This window comes from Scyliorhinus canicula, chromosome 13 (assembly GCF_902713615.1).
Source record: "Scyliorhinus canicula chromosome 13, sScyCan1.1, whole genome shotgun sequence".
NCBI lineage: Eukaryota > Metazoa > Chordata > Chondrichthyes > Carcharhiniformes > Scyliorhinidae > Scyliorhinus > Scyliorhinus canicula.
This window is the reverse complement of record NC_052158.1, coordinates 32,012,626-32,027,647: the sequence shown is the minus strand read 5'-3', so window position 1 is coordinate 32,027,647 and position 15,022 is coordinate 32,012,626. Positions and strand designations below refer to the sequence as shown.

Here is a 15,022-nt window from a genome sequence, read left to right as displayed (position 1 = left end):
ATGGTTGTTGAGTTACTTTCCCTTTCCTGGAGGAATCTTTGCTTTTTGTTACAATCTGGGCACAAAATCGAATTGAAGATTCATTACTTAAATGATATTGAGTGAAGCATTCTGCTGCTGGAGGATTATCAATGCTTTGTCAAAGATCTGAATCGGTTTCAATGTGACTCTCAGCATGATCCAGGTAACCAATGAATAATTCAGCTCCTCCACGGAGTCAGAGACAAATAATAAGCAGCTCGTCACACACTGCTATCATTTATATCCACTCTGCTCTTTAAAGGTGACACCCGGTGAGATTTGCCCACATTTTATTCTCATGTTTAAGATAAAGTTGATTCTTGAATGAAAAGTACTGAAGGGAGAAATTTTAATGTGGGAAGAATTTGTTTTCACTGGAGAGATGCAGGCTGAGGGATGAATTAATACATTGAGTGGCACAGTGGTTAGCACTGCTGCCTCAGAGCCAGGCTCCCGGGCTCCATTCTAACCTTGAGTTTGTACCTTCTCCCCATATCTGCATGGGTTTCCCCCGGGTGCTCCAGTTTCCTCCCACAGTCCAAATATGTGCAGGTTAGGTGGATTGGCCATGCTAAATTGCCCTTTTGTGTCCAAAGTTTAGGTGGGGTTATGGAGATAGGGTGGGGAAGTGGGTCTGTGAGGGGTGCTCATTCTGAGGGTCGGTGCAGATTCAGTGGGCCGAATGTCCTCCTTCTGCACTGTAAGAATTCTATGATAAGACTTTAAAGGTTGGGGTAAAAGTTCACAGAAGCCTATAGCATCCAAGGAGGCTATTCGGCCCATTGTCCCAGCATCAGCTCTTGGAATCAATGATCCTATTAATCCCTGTCTCCTCTCTTGCCCCACAGCCCTGTTGAAATTTTCCCTTTCAGTCGTGTCTCCAATTCCTATTTGTGTGAGGCAGCAGGCAGGGAGGATGTGGTAGGAAAGGAGGAAACCATTTAGCCCCTCAAATCTGTTCTGCCATAATATTAGATTAGGAATAATCTGTACCCCTTTACTCGTCTCTGTTCCTTATCCCTTTATATGTGCCTCAGTGGCAGCCATCCACACTCGGGATCAGGAGGTCGTGGGTTCAAAGGTTAAAATGAGGAATTCAAGTGAGACCCGGTCTGCCCTCAGCGTTGGATATAAAAGATCCCAGGGCATCATTGGAAGAAGAACAGGAGAGTGTTCCCCAGTATACCTCAACCAACATCATTAAAATAGATGATTGCCATTATTTTGAAAGTAGGACCTGACTGTCTCATTTCACCAATAACAGTTCTGGTTGCATTTATGGAGCACCTTGAAGAACAATATAAATCAAAATTGAACACCGAGCCGCATAAGAATATATTAGGGAATGTAAAACAAATGTTGGGTGAAAGAAGTTGGGGGTGGTGGGGTGCTTGAGAAGAAGGGTAAGAATTTCAAAATCAAGATTTGACTTAACCTGGAGCCAGAGTTGGTCAGAGAGCACATGGCTGACAGAAGAATGGGCCTAGGGGCAAGTCAAGATTCAGGCAGAAGAGCGTCAGATAACCTCAAGTGTATCTCAAGTGGGTGGTATTGTGGCATAATCGTTAGCAATGCTCACTCACAGCGCCAGGTACCTGGCTTCTATTCCGACCTTGGGTCACTGTCTGTGCAGAGTCTGTACGCTCTACCTGTGACTGTGTAGGTTTCCACCGGGTGCCCCAGTTTTCTCCCACAGTCCAAAGATGTGCAGCTTGGGTGGATTGGCCATGATAAATTGCCCTGAGTGACCAAAAGGTGGGTGGGGTTGCGGGGATAGGATGGGGGAGTGGGCCTAGGTTAGGTTGCTCTTTCAGTTGGTCGGTGCAGACTCGATGGGCCGAATGGCCTCCTTCTGCACTGTCGGTGTTCTGTGCCTCCTTCGATGTTTGCTACATTTCTGAATTTATTACGGTAACTAAACTTTTAAAAGTATTTCATTCGCCGCAAAGTGGTGAAAAATGCTTTCGAAATGTAAATCTCTCCTTTCTTGCACACAAGTTTCTGATTCTGCAGGAGGCCCTTTGAACAAACTATCTGAGATGAAAACCCTCTCTCTCTCCTGCAGCCAATACAGAATCGCTGTCAGCACAAAGACTCCTGTTGTGAGGTTGAACACACCGAGGATGACAACGTTTTTTGTAGACACAGAAACAAAACTCGCTCCTCTCTCCTGTATCCTCACATGCTCAGATTACAGAACAGCCCTTCAGCAATGGTGACAGTTTAATAGCTTGGTCACACAGGAAGCTGAGACAGAAAGATTGTTCCCGTAAATGTTTCAGAGGCAGATTTCAACATTCCTGTTTACTCCAAGCTGCTATTTAATCCTCGTGGACTCATTAGCAGACGGCCGGGTGAGGGAGGGGGTTGAGTCAGCGTGATGTGAACGGGGTTGATAAATAAAACCAGTTTCTGTGATTGAAACACAAATGTCAGTGTGTGCGATACCGCCGAGAGAATCCAATCTCCAGAATTGGACAAGAAGGCAGAACCTGGAAATCTGAGTCAGGTGATTCAGGAGAAAAGTGAGGAAACATTTCCTCACATACAAGATTGGGGAAATGTGTAAAATCCTCCACAGGAAGCAGTAGATTTTAACTCAATGAATAAACTGATAAATAGATGGTTTTGCTATTCAAAAATGTTAAGGAATATGGAGCCAATGAGGGTTGATAGAGCTGGATAGAGATCAGCAATGGTCTCATTGAATGGTGGAACAGGATAAGGGGCTGAATGGTCCCCTGTCCCTCTAGTCTTATGAATGTGGAACAGGCTTGAAGGCCTGAATGGCCTCCTCCTATTCCTATTAGAGCAGCACGATAGCACAAGTGGATAGCATTGTGGCTTCACAGCGTCCGGGTCCCAGGTTTGATTCCCCGCTGGGTCACTGTCTGTGCAGACTCTGCACGCTCTCCCCGTGTCTGCGTGGGTTTCAACTGGGTGCTCTGGTTTCCTCCCACAGTCCAAAGACGTGCAAGTTAGGTGGATTGGCCATGCAAAATTTCCCCTTAGTATCCAAGAAAAGTTAGGAGGGGTTATTGGGTTGCGGGCATAGAGTGGCAGTGAGGGCTTAAGTGGGTCGGTGCAGATCCGATGGGCTGAATGGCCTCCTTCTGTACTGTATGTTCTATGAATGTGGAACAGGATAAAAGGGCTGAATGGCCTCATGTAGCACACTGGGTTGAATCGCTGGCTTTTAAAGCAGACCAAGGTAGGCCAGCAACATGGTTCAATTCCCGTACCAGCCTCCCCGAACAGGCGGCGGAATGTGGGGACTAGGGACTTTTCACAGTAACTTCATTGAAGCCTACTCGTGACAATAAGTGATTTTCATTTAATTTCATTATGTTCCTATAAATGGTGGAACAAGATCGAAGGGTTGAATGGCTTCATATTCTTATGTTCCTATAAATGGTGGAAAAGGATTGAAGGGCTGAATGGCCTCCTCCTGTTCTTATGTTCCTATAAGTGTTGCAACATGATCGAGGGGCTAAATGGCCTCCTCATGTTCCTATAAATGGTGTAAGAAGTCTTACAATGCCAGGTTAAAGTCCAATATGTTTGTTTCGAATCACTAGCATTCGGTGACTCGCATTCAAGGTATCGTCTTGCATTTTTGACTTTGTCTATGTATATACATATATATGGGGCACAATTCTCCCAATGGGAGTCTAAGTGCCGACGCTGGAGTGAAAACCGGAGTGTTTCATTCCGATGTCGGAGTCCGCTCCCAGCCCCCTATTCTCCCGCCCCCGGTGGGCTAGGAGCGGCGTTGCTTATTTTACGTACGTTGGGCCTTGGCGCCGCATAAAATGTGCCGCCGCGTAAATGACGTGGCCGGCATTGTGTAAATAAAGTCACACACGCATGCGCGGGTTGGCCGGCGGCTGCCGTCCTCCCTTAGGACACCCCGCAAGAAGATGGCGGACGGATCTTTTGGGGCGGCGGAGGAAAGGAGGTCCTCTTTTGAGAGGTCGGCCCGCCTATCAGTGGGCCCCGATCGCGGGCCAGACCCCATCCGAGTCCCCCCCCCCCCAGGTGCAGGAACCCCCCTCCCCCACCCACAGGCTGCCCCCAGCGTTCCCGCGCAGTGACCAGGTGTGGATGGCACCGACGGGAACCTGTCGTGTTGGGGCGGCCGCTCGGCTCATCCGGGCCGGAGAATCGGCGCTCGCCTTTTGCAAGCGGCGAGTGGCTATTCTCAGAGCGGCCAGCCATGATTCTCGCCACGCTGGTTTGGGAGGGGTGGGAGTATCACGTGCGGGTGCCGGGGCGACACCCCGGCGATTCACCCTCCCGGCGTGGGTGGGGGGTGGGGGGGAGAATTCCACCCATGTTTCTGGAACCCACCTCTTCATTCACCTCAAGAAGGAGCTGTGCTCCGAAAGCTAGTGATTCAAAACAAACCTGGACTTTAACCTGGGGTTGTAAGATTTCTTACTGTGCTCACCCCAGTCCAACGCTATGAGGTGGAGATACCGGAGTTGGACTGGGGTGAGCACAGTAAGAAGTCTCACAACACCAGGTTAAAGTCCAACAGGTTTGTTTCAAACACCAGCTTCCGGAGCACTGCTCCTTTCAGTCCCACGCTGGCATCTCCACATCATGCCTATAAATCTTAGAAGAGGATTGAGGGGCTGAATAGCTTGTGTTGTGCTGAGTGTTCCTGTGCACTGATTGTCACGATGGAGACTGAACGGTGAGCCGGATTCATAAATATTCGATGTTTGGCCAGTGAGGGCGGGGTAACATGTAACAGGGATCAAAGAAAATGAAATGGAGCACAGAGTTCCAGGAACACAATCTGTGCCTCAATCTTCAGGGAGATTAAAATCAAGAAAGAATGGAATGAATATCTCAGCGAAAGATTGAAGTGGAGAAAGAGGATGAATCGAATGAAAGTCTGGCTCAGGATTCACTGACTCCGAAATTTATTGGCCTGTTTATTACCGTCTCTCGTGGATTTAGTTGTACGTGTGTGGAATTCGATGCTGGGACCGGTTCAGACAACAACTTGCATTGAGTTGGCACCTTTAAAACAGGAATCAAGGTGTGTCACAGGAGTGTGAATCAGACAGAAATGGACACATAAAGAGGAACAGCTAATTAAAAGCTTGATCAAAGAGGGAGATTTAAGCAGATCTTAAAGGAAGAAAAGTTAGAGGGTCAATTGGAAATTTGCACACTGAGATTGATATGGTTTAAGCCGGGTTACAGGACCAAGGGGCGTATGATTGGAATAAAGATACACATTAGCTCGAAGAAACTGAACAACGGATCAGACTCCAGGGCTAAATGGCCTCCCCCTCCCTTCCGCAATTGTGTGTGGGATCTTGCTGTGCACAAATGGGCAGCCGTGTTTCCGATGTCACAACAGTGAACCACTTCAAAAGCACGCCATTGGCTGCTGATCACTTTTAAGATTATCCTGAGGAATGCAAGTCTTTATTTTTTTTAAATTAAATTGGGTCTTAAATCCACAAAAAAACTCTCGCCCAGTTCCTCAATTCCTTCACCTCAGACCCTCTACTTTGGAACATTTCAATGAACAGAAATCTGTGGTTTCAAATGTCAGGTTGCTCTTTGTCATATTCCTGTGCGTTGACTCTCGTGTTCACAAACCTCAGGAGACACGAGTGAAATCTGCTGAATTTATTAAACCTGAGCTGACACAGTCCCCGAGCAGGTAATCGTCGGCCAAACCATAATACCAGTCCGTGAGCGCAGTCTGCTGTAAATAAACTCGAGCTCCAGGCTGGCTGTTAAATAATGAAAGAGAAAAGGGTGATCAGAAGCTGTGAGCAACAAGGCAGAGAAAGCGGCAGTAAATCCCTCCAATTATGAGGAGGGAAAGCGTGACAATGGAATTAAAGATGCTTTAGCTCAGTCAGTGAGGAAAGTGAAAGGTCGGTGGCGGGAGAAATTGATTCATCTGCGAGATGCCTCACAATCTGCTCGGAGCTGCTGTCAAGAGTTTAACATAACCAGACAGCACAGACGGAGGCCCTTCTATACACCAAGCCGGTGCTATCCCTTTGATAGTTTTCCAATTACACCCACTCCTCTCCCCCCCACCCCTATTACCCAAGAAATTGTCCCTCTACAAAGTATTTATCTCGTTCCATTCTGCAAGTTATTATTCAATCTGCTTCCATCTCCCTTTCAGGCAGCACATTCCAGAACTCAACAACCCGTTGTGTTCTCCATTTTTGGAACAAAGTCCCCACTCCGGCGTGAAAACCATGCCAGGTGGGAGAATCGCAGGAGGGCCGGGCGACTCATTTCACACCCCCTGGCACCCCCGCGATTCTCCCATCCCACGCTCGGAAGAATCGGCGCTCGCCGTTTTTCACGGCGACCAGCGATTCTCCGGCCCAAATGGGCCGAGCGGCCTGCTGTTAGTGACCGGTTCACGACGGTGGCAACCACACCTAGTCATTGCCGTCGTGAACATGGCCGCCAAAAGCGTGTTTGAAGCTTGTGGGGGTCGGAGAGGGGAGTGAGCACCACGGCCGTGCTCGGGAGGGGACTGGCCCGCGATCAGTGCCCACCGATCGTCGGGCCGGCGTCTCAAACGGACACACTCTTTCCCCTCCGCCACCCTGCAATATCAAGCTGCCACGTCTTGCGGGGCAGCAGAGGGGAAGATGGCAACCGCGCATGTGCGGGTTTGAGCCGTCAGCCGTTGTGACGTCAGCCGCGCATGAGCGGGTTGGAGCCGGCCAACCTGTGCATGCGTGGCTGACGTCACACAGGAGCGCCGGCCGCGTCATTTGGTGCGCCGCCCGGTGGCCGAGAGTTACGGCATGGCCCTCCTAGCCCCCCCCCCCCGGGGGCGGGGGAATAGGGGGCAAGGAGAGGCCTCCGAGGCCGTCGTGAAACTCGGCCAAGTTCACGACGGCCTTCTCGATTTTCCACGGGGGAGGAGAATTCCCCAGGAAAACTGGCGTCAAAAGGCCATAGATTCCCCGTTTTGCTGGGGGCTGGCAGAGAGCCTTCCTAGAGCTCACAGCTCTACCTGCCCATATGGCCCCCAGCACTTCCAGGTCAGAGGCCATGCATGCGCACGGCAGCAGCCTGCAGCGGCCGTGCCGTGCTCCATGGTGGACTCAGACCTCAGACCTGGACCGGCAAAGTGGTGCCCTGCATCGGCCACTCATGCGCACCGGACCGCCCATCCACATTGCCCCATGCTCCAAATGAATCCCCCATTGTCCTCCGGTTTGCCCCCCCCCCCTCCCCGACCATGGTGGCCCCAGGCTGACTCCGCAGCCACCACGCGAGGATCCCGGACGGTGAGACCACACGAGTCCAACGCATTCGGGAATTTGGCCAGTCGGCAACGGAACATTGCGAAGAGGGCTTCAGGCAATGGCCTGAGGCGGTGGATGCTCGGCGCGGCGTTCTCCACGAGTATGCTGATTTTCGGGGGGGGGGGGTGCGAAGAATTTAAAAACCGGCGCAGCTCCCAATTTCGCCGCCAAAGCGGATTCTCCGCCCCCTCGCCGAATGCTATTTTGGCGACGGGGGTGGGGGGGGGGGGGGGGGGGGGGAGGGGGGCGGTGGGGGGGAGAATCCAGCCCCATGGGTTAGGTGGATTGGCCATGCTAAATTGCCCGTAGTGTCCTAAAAAAAAAGTAAGGTTGAAGATGTGGGGGGGGGGGGGGGGGGGGGGGGGGGGGGGGGGGGGGGGGCGGTTGTTGTGTTACAGGTATAGGGTGGATACGTGGGTTTGAGTAGGGTGATCATTTGCTCGGCACAACATCGAGGGCCGAAGGGCCTGTTCTGTGCTGTACTGTTCTATGTTCTATGTGTTTTTCTGGTTCTTTAGTCACTGAGACACCTAAAACTGGAAACAGTGGGCGTGATTCTCCATTTCTGAAACTGTGTTGACGCCAATGCAGAATTCGTGGACTTTCACAACAGCAAAATTGGTGGTGGACCTGGACCGATTCAGCAACTGTGGAGGGTCTAGCACAGGTGCCAAGAAGAACACAATCTATTCGAATGAAAAACAGTGCAGGATTTGCTGGGTCCGTGATTGACACCCGGGAGACTGAGAAGCTGCAGTCACATATACACATTACACTTCCCACACACACTCATCCCAGCCAACAAGGTGGCACTGGTTGTGCTCAAGCATGCCCATATAGCTGATGGGTCGGCTGGGGTCAAACGACACCTAGTGGAGCACCCCGGGGGAACTCCTATATGACCAGTGGCCCTAAGTTCACAGTGGGCTGTCAGCGGCGTGTGCAGCAGCATGGCTTCTTACCCGGTTGTCGTAATGGTGTTCTGTGCCCGTCCACCCCGTCCTCACAGCCCGACTCCTGGCCACCCTCTGGTTCTTCCCCTGGCCCTGCCAGAAGCCACCCCCCCCCCCCCCCAGCCAAAGGGACAACTGTCAGCAAACTATGGCAATGTTACACACTTTCCTTACCCCCTCTCTCTCTCCCTCAGCCGCCACAATGCCGGTTTCACGATTTTTTAAAGCACAAATGAACCGTGCCATTGGGAACTTGAAGAACTCTGAATATTGTGTTTTTATATTGTGAATTCATCATATGACCGATGTTTTTCATGTATGGAACAATCTGCCTCGACCCTACGCAGAACAATACTTTTCACTGTACCTCGGTACACGTGACAATCAATAAATCTAAATCTAAATATTAGGACTAACTAGTGATAAATAGGGTTTAAACGGAAGGTAGCAAATATGAATCATTGATATTAAACATAACTAATGAGTAACGGGGTTATCAGAAAGACAGTAGATATTAATGATGGATATTATACTAACTAGAGCAATGCAACCACACAACACAAAGATTGCCTTGAAATGTTTATTAATGAGCTATGGGTCACGAATTGTCAGAAAAACATCGTCTTTTTCTGGTTCTCTTGAAGTCTGTGAGCGATTATGTAATCACACAGTGGCACCCACACACTCAAATGGAGGGAGAACTCCAGTAAAATATATCTCAGTGTTTGTGTGAACCCCTGTCTCTGACCTATGTCACTCATAACATGTTTCATCAACAATTATCAGTCCTATTAATTGCTGCTTTATTGGGACAGTGAGAGACTCACGGTAACACTTCCAATAGCAGCCCATCTCCCAGTGCCCGCTCCTTCCAACACAGGCACAGGAGAAGGCCATTCACCCCATTGAGCCTGTTCCAGCTTTCACAGGCACAGGAGAAGGCCATTCAGCCCATTGAGCCTGTTCCAGCTTTCACAGGCACAGGAGAAGGCCAATCAGCCCATTGAGCCTGTTCCAGTATTTTATAGATTCATAGAGTTTACAGTGCAGAAGGAGAGCATTCAGCCCATCGAGTCTGCATCGCGTCTTGGAAAGAGCACGCTACTTAAGCCCACACCTCCATCCTATCCCCGTAACCCAGTAACCCCAGATAACCTTTTTTGGTCACAAAGGACAATTTATCATGGCCAATCCACCAAACCTGCACATCTTTGGACTGTGGGAGGAAACCAAGTACCCGGAGGAAACCCACGCAGACATGGGGTGAAAGTACAAACTCCGCACAGACAGTGGCCCAAGCCGGGAATCGCAATTCATAGCAAGTGAAACAGGTCATTTAGCCCTTGAAGCTGTTCCACCATTGATAACAGCAAGAGGAGACCAATAAGCCCTTTGCATTCATAGGAAGAGAAGAAGACCATTCGGCCTTTCACGCCTATCCCGCCATCCAAACAAGCAACAATTCACAGGAACAGGAGGAGGCCGGCCAGCCGCTTGATCATTTCCCACCATTAACACAAACAACAGTGTGATAACCCTCATGAGGATCGTGAGGAATCACTCATTGATCTCCCTACGGGGCTCGTGCAGAATTAGTTACCATAGTAACGGTCTGAGGCCCATCCAGCTGGGACTCAATTTTGAGCCTTTTAAATACTGTCCCGGTCCTGGACTAGGAGTTCCTGTTCGTCCCGGGCTGGGGCACTCGTGTCGTATGCCATGGGTGTGCCTTTAATTTTGAGTTAAAATACATTTGGTTTAACCTTTATCTTCATGTCTTCTGGATTACTATGCTGGCGACGAGGAGCAAGAATGAGATCCTGGACAGCCCAGCTGTTAAGAAGGGAACCCGGAAATTCCATTATTTGGGTAACGAGCCGTATGATGTGTGTGTGGTGGATTGCCCCAGTATACCAAAGTATTACATTGTTCCTTTCATGCAAATGAGGGTGACGACTAACAGAAGGCAATCCTTTTGACTGCCTGTGGAGTACAAACATTCGTTATTATGAAAAGCCTGTCTGACCCAGAGGTTTCGGATTCAAAGAAATTAAAGGGCCGGGATTCTCCCTTCTGTGGACTAAGTCCCAACGTCGGCGGGAGAACTGGCACCAACCACTCTGGCATCAACAGCTCCCGAAAGTGTGGAATTCTCTGCACTTTCGGGGGCTAGGTGGACATCGGAAGGGTTGACACCACTCCAGGCGGCGCCAAAGGGATGGCGCAAGTTTGCGCATGCGCTGAAGGGTCGGCTTGATCTCGCGTTTGCGCAGAGCGGCCGGTGTATTTTGGTGCATGCGCGGGGCTTCTCTTCTCCATGCCAGCCAGGCCCGGAGCCCTGTGGGGGCCAGCACGGAAAGAAGAAGTGCCCCATGGCACAAGGCCGCCTGCAGATCGGTGGGCCCCAATCGCGGGCCAGGCCACTGTGGGCCCCCCCCCCCCCCCCGGTGTTGGATCCCCCGCACCCCACCGAGGACCGCCCCCGCATACTCAGCTGCCAGGGCCTGCCGATACGTGAGTTGAGTGATTGACGCCGGCAGGACTGGCCAAAAATGGACCGTCGCTCGGCCCATCGGGTCCCGGAGAATTTCTGGGGGGGGGCCGCGGCCAACGGCCACCGGCCGGCGTGGCGTGAATCCCGCCTCCACCTGAAAAACAGCGCCGGAGAATACGGCAGCCGGCGTCAGAGCGGCGGGTGGGAATTACGCCGCCCTGGGCATTCTCCGACCCAGCGGGGGGTAGGAGAATCCGCCCCTTTACTGAACTGGTGGATTGAGTGGCAAACCACGAAGACCCGAGGCCATCAGTTATTCTCCAGTGCTACAGGCTTAATATAGCTGGAAGAGCTCCTGGAGAGCTTGTAGCTGAGTTCCTGACCAGGTTCAGGAAACTGGCCAAGCACTGTGAGAATGAGTCATGCCTGCTGGAGATGCTACGGGACCGGCTTCTATGTGGGATAAACAATGTTGTGACACAGGAAACTAGTTCCAGAACACACCCTGGGTCTTAAAAGAGCCATAGACCTGGTGCTGTCCATGGGAAATGCCGAGAAAGTAGCCCAGGTAGTCCAAGGTTCGATGGACATCAACCTGCTCCATGTCAGAAAACTGGATAGAAAACTAGACACCCTGCAGACAGCACCTCCTCTACCCACCCACTACCTGGTCATTACTCAGCCATGGCACACAAGGACATGCAGATGACTGCGAGACTGCAGGACTGTCAGAGAAGCTTCCCCAGAGGACTTTGGAGACCAATCACGAGAGTGCTGTAACACCGTCTGATGGATATACCCAAGACCAGGCTGCCAGAATGATCAGTACATGTACCACCCAGGTTGGAAGCCAAAGCCACCTCCAGCCCAGGTCCTGCAAATCCGTCAGCCTGAACAGAACAAACAAATGCAGTTTAACCGCATCACCACCCCCAATGTTACACCTATCAAAATTAAACTTCGGGTCAACAGTCGCCTCTTGCCAATGGAAGTGGACATGGGTGTTGTTGCCTCCATTGCCGGGGAACAGACCTTAGGGCGCCTCTGAATTGGCATCACGCCCTGTGTCTGCGGGACACCAGGGCCAGGATGGCCACGCACACAGGGGAGTATCTACGAAGCTTAGGAAGCACCATAACCCCATGGGCAACAGATGGTCCGACTTCCCCTAATAGTCACAAAAGGACCGGAACCCAGTCTTCTGGGCAGAGATTGGCAGCAGAAATTCCAACCGGAGTGGCAGCAGATATTCAGGATACAAAGGGGGCCTATATGAAGTCGTCGGGAAATATCCCGAGGTGTTTCAGGAGGGCCTTGGCAAGATCAGAGCAGAAGGGGCAAAGATCCAAAGGCCCCGCCTAAATATTTTGGGGCGTGACTGGTCCCCTGTACCTTGCTCACCAAGGTTGAAGCTGAACCTGGGTGTCTGGAGCACCCAGGCATAATATGTCCACTACAGTTTGCGGAATGGGCTGCGCTGGTGGTTCCAATACTAAAACCCAGCAAGTTGTTCCGCCTTTGTGGAGACTGTCAACAGAAAATCCTGCGATGATTCTCAGATGCAGGCACCCACCTCAAGTGGGAAAAGTGAGTGTTTCAGATGGGCGAAGTGACCTCCTCGGTTACGGACGGCCTGCACCCTATAGGGGACAAAGTGAAGTCCATAAAAGGAGCGCGACCCCGTGAAACACAATGACATTGAAGTCATCCCAGGGCCTCCTCAATTATGGGACACTTATCCCCAACAGGGCCACCTTACTGGCACCCCTACACATGTTGGCTAAAGAAAAGCCAGAAGTGGTCATGGCAGGCACCGCAGGGCAAAGCATTCACAAAAGTGAACCAACAGCTGCTATTGTCCATGAACCTGCCGCACTCTGATCCCACAAGACTGCTGGGAATAATATGTGATGCCTTGCCCTACAGAGTTGGGATGACGGCATGAAGCTACCGATTGAATATGCGTCACAAGACCCCGCAGATGCAAAGCGACTCTATGCACAAATCAATAAAAATGGACTGGCCTTGATAGTCCGAGTAAAGAAATTCCATCCATACATCTATGGCCAACACATTATGGTAATCAGGGACAATAAACCCATGTTGGACCTTTTTAAGGAGGACAAGGTGATCCCACCCATCGCCTTATCTCAGATTCAGCGCTGGGCAGTCTTGTTGGTACCATTCCTCAAGCACCGCCCGGCAACGCACATAACTAATTTTGACACCTTGAGTCGCAGACCACAAGCTTCCCCATACCCAAACAATCCACTGACAATGAATGAGGTCATTGTGACTTTGAATTTTCTGGACCCACTGCCTGTGTCCACCAGGCAGGTACAGAAATGACCCATAAAAATCCTGCATTGGCAATACTATGCCACTTGATCCTAAACGGTGGAATTCAGGGACACACTTTGGGGAACCTGAAGCCCTTCCTGCATTTATGCCCAAAATACAGCGTGGAAGATGGCATCATCCTGTGTAGAGCTCAAGTACTTGTCCCTCGCAATGGCCAGCTCCCAATCTTAAAGCAGCTCCATAATGGTCATAAAGGAGTCTCCAAGAAGAACATGCCCACCAGGCACAAAATCTGGTGGCCTCAGCTTGATTCTCACGTTGAACGTTTGGTGAAACAGTATAGAACAGTACAGCACAGAACAGGCCCTTCGGCCCTCGATGTTGTGCCGAGCAATGATCACCCTACTTAAACCCACGTAACCCGTATACCCGTAACCCAACAATCCCCCCATTAAGCTTACACTACGGGCAATTTAGCATGGCCAATCCACCTAACCCGCACATCTTTGGACTGTGGGAGGAAACCGGAGCACCCGGAGGAAACCCACGCACACACAGGGAGGACGTGCAGACTCCACACAGACAGTGACCCAGCCGGGAATCGAACCTGGGACCCTGGAGCTGTGAAGCATTGATGCTAACCACCATGCTACCGTGAGGCCCTTGTATCTGTCATGTCAGGCAAATCAGAAGCTCCCGCAGTTGGCCTCGAGGGAATGACTAGGAAGGCCTTGGGGACTTCGCCGGGCCATTTATGGGGTCAGGGTTTTTGATCTTGGTCGATGCCCATTCTAAATGGATGTGCACACAAAGTTAGAGTACAAATTATTTTTTTCCAATTAAGGGGCAATTTAGCGTGGCCAATCCAATCCACCTACCCTGCACATCTTTTGGATTGTGGGGGTGAGAACCATGCAGACACGGGGAGAATGTGCAAACTTTAAGCGGACAGTGACCAGGGCCATGAGGCAGCAGTCCTAACCGTTGTGCCGTGGGCTTCCCCTAGCTCCAGCAATTATGTTACATTCATGGGATACCGGAGTTTCCCGTTTCCAGTGGAGAATTCCACGCATTCACAAATGGGATGAAGCACATTTGGATGGTGCCCTACCATCCATCTTCTAATGGCTTGGCCGAGCGTTTGGTCCATACGTTTCAAAAGAATATGAAGAAACAGACCACTGGTTCACTCAACACCAAACTGGTTCACTCAACACCAAACTGATTCAGTTCTTTTTCAACGCCAGGACCATGTTGTATGTTACGACGATGTTGCACCAGCAGAATTACTGACAGACCGACGTCCCTGGACCAGACTCAGTCTACTGATTCCCAACTGAAGTGGGAACTTGGAGTCAAAACAGGAAGCTCAAAAGAAAAATGGTGACTCCCGACAACCCAATAGGACTTTCCGGCATGAAATAACATGTATAATCACAATTCTGGTTCCCTTGGATCTAGGAGTGGCATTTGAGAAGACTGGCTCTGTGTCACACAAAGTCAAGACCAGGAAAGGACCATAGAGAACCCTCAACTGCAGAGACTACTCCCGGTTGGGTGACAACCTCAATGTCTTTGGAACCTACCACCAGGCAAGGAACTAAACCCATGATATACCCAAGACTCGTCCCCCAAGAGGATGAAGACTCAGGCTCCGACATGGAAACTGTGGTGACTGCTCTGTAGCCAAACATCGACCTTTGGGTTGAACCCCCATCAGTGGTACTTTGACTCTCAGCGAGGAAGCACTGTCCACTTTAAGCCCCTGATTCCACTGATCATGGTCTCATGGTTACGGGAGTGAGGGGTGGGTCACCGCAGAGATCGGTACTCGGACCCCAACTATTCACATTAATAATTTGCACGAAGGAACTAAATTATCACCAAATTTGCAGATGATATAAAGTTGGGTGGGAGGGTGAGCTGTGAGTAAGGATGCA

At 50.7% G+C, this 15,022-nt stretch overlaps 1 protein-coding gene and 1 pseudogene across 1 annotated transcript in view; one reads left to right on the top strand and one right to left on the bottom strand.

The window, feature by feature from the left end:
• The window catches only part of LOC119976321 (netrin-G1-like), a 266,704-nt gene that overhangs the window by 81,779 nt on the left and 169,903 nt on the right, over window positions 1-15,022 (top strand). The window lies entirely within an intron of this gene.
• The window catches only part of LOC119975540, a 106,502-nt pseudogene that overhangs the window by 65,019 nt on the left and 26,461 nt on the right, over window positions 1-15,022 (bottom strand).